The 2155-nt window shown below is 54.3% G+C and overlaps 1 long non-coding RNA gene across 1 annotated transcript in view; it reads right to left on the bottom strand.

The window, feature by feature from the left end:
• The window catches only part of LOC123521628, a 15998-nt gene extending 15503 nt beyond the window's left edge, over window positions 1–495 (bottom strand). Inside the window, exon 1 of the long non-coding RNA XR_006680019.1 lies at window positions 407–495. This is a non-coding gene — a long non-coding RNA (uncharacterized LOC123521628). The remainder of the gene's footprint in view (window positions 1–406) is intronic.
• Window positions 496–2155: the final 1660 nt, after the last annotated feature.

Below are 2155 nucleotides of genomic sequence, written 5' to 3'. Positions count from 1 at the left end.
TTCTGCCAGGTCCTAGAGGGAAGTTGGAATCGACTGCACGGCCGTAGAGTTAGAGTCAGAAGTTACAAAAAACCTGGACCGCCTCAGATACAAAACGGCACCCCGAGGGCCCAGTGGGAGGCCTACAGGTCTCCCTCCCTGGAAGGGGTCTGGAGCTGCGGTTTCGAGTCCACCAGGCGCCTCCCGCGGGCGCGGGCGGGGAAATGAGCCCGGCAGGCAGCACGCGGCCGCGGTCCTGCGCGCCTCCCCACCTGGGCTCTGCCTCGCTCCCCGACCAGCGCCCAGGGGCGGGCGGCCCCCAGCACCTTGCCCGTGGAGGCTCCCACAGGAGCGGTCCCCTCAGATGGGCGCTCACCGCCGAGCTCGCCCTTCCGAGGCTGGGGGCGACGGGGGCCACACCTCATACCTGAAGAAGCACAGCTACCCCGGCAGCGGGCTGGGAAGAGTCCAGGCGGGAGCTGGCTGACCCCGAGGCGAAGCCCCCACCCCAGCACGAAGGACTCTTCCCGCGCCGCCGGACGCCGATCTCGCGCCGGCCCCGCCCCCGTTACCAAGGAGACGCGGGGGCGGGGAAACGCGGCGCAAGGCATGCTGGGCCCTGCGCGGCGTGCGGCCGCTGCCCGGCAAGTGCCGGCTTCTGCTCACTTCCGCTTTCGGCGCCCGGGGCTTCGACGTGTGTGGATGCGGCCCCCTTCGGGGCTGACTGCCAGAGAGGTCTTTGCCCCATAGGCCTGCTTATGTTTTCCGGAGCCCAGCTTTCTGGGGGCCCCCCACCTCCTGTAAGCCGCTCGTCCTCCGTGGCCCCTCGCTTAGAGGAGGGCACGCGCATGCGTGGGCCGCAGCGGGGCGCGTGGAGTCTGAACCTGGTTTTCGGCCGAAGCCTCGCTAATGTAATGTTATAAGCATTCATCGCTCGTCCTGTAATTCCTTGGTTCTTTCATTTAGGTCTACCTTGATCAGCTTAGGGATGGGGGAGGAAAGTGACACATTTTGAGAAACAATTTTAAACGTGAGATGTCTGGTGGAGAGATCGTTGTGCATCAACATGCTTGCAAGATGACACGTTAAAAACAGATGAGACCAGCGGCAGGATTGTTGTCTCAGGATTAGAAGCACACGTAATTTGTCCTTTTGTTCTATCTTCTATTTACATTAATCTCAGTGACGTGTTGCAAGGAAATCTACATAACCCCGGTGGCCTAGTGACAGTACTGAGAAACCACCAGGAGGGAGAAAAACGGGGCTTTACATTCCCGTAAACAGTTACAGTGTTGGAAACTCACAGGGGTACTTCTATCCTGTCCTACAGGGTCACTATGACTCAATGGCAGTGAGGCTTTGTGTGTGCGTGGTGCGTGGTTTTATTCTAATTTTAAAAGTGGGACCTTTTTGAGAGGAGTCTTCCTAGGAGATACAGGGCCAAGATGAGGCTGTCTGTTCCCCTTTATAGGGTTGCTATGAATTAGAATTGATTGGATGGCAGTGGGTGTTTGTTTTGTTTTGTTTTGTTTTTTGGCAGTGGGTTTTAAAGTCAGTTTTACTTCTAAACACTTTTATGCAATTCGTATTTGCTGGTGCTTCCTTTCTGTTAATAGGCACTGACCATCCTCAGCCTTAACTAACTCTTTTCGGAAAGGATGGAAGGCATTTCCTTTCCACATGAGTTCTAATGAAAATAATCATTCCTGGCAGGAAAAGATTCCAAGATAGAAATATAGTTTATAACAGTGTGTGGGAAACAGAAGGATTTCTCTCAAGCTGTCGCCCCCAAATATATGTCAGACTTAGCTGCTTGAGAATGACTATACACTTGGAGGTCATCAGGAGTGGATTGGGGGTCATTCTCCCTGAGAACTATCAGCTGTCTAGACCAGGCAGACACTACTGTTTATCCCACAAGTAGAGCCCACTCCCTTCTGATAAGGATAGTAGTTGGCTGTTTCCTTGTAGGAGACACCAGAGAGGTCAAACCCGCCTAAGGATGAACAAGATTAGACTGCCATCATGAATCTAGGGCCCGCCCATCTTGTCACATGTATACCCCTAGCCCTTCCCATTCCTATAGGCACACCCCTAGCTCATCCCTTCCTGTTATGCTTATGCCTATCATAGAGCCTCTTCCTACAATGTATTGCCTATTGTACTGCCCCTTCCT

This window comes from Echinops telfairi, unplaced genomic scaffold (genome assembly GCF_000313985.2).
Source record: "Echinops telfairi isolate 266 unplaced genomic scaffold, ASM31398v2 ScPeMD7_29;HRSCAF=101, whole genome shotgun sequence".
NCBI lineage: Eukaryota > Metazoa > Chordata > Mammalia > Afrosoricida > Tenrecidae > Echinops > Echinops telfairi.
The sequence above is the reverse complement of the archived record's forward strand: the minus strand, read 5'-3'. Positions and strand labels throughout refer to the sequence as shown.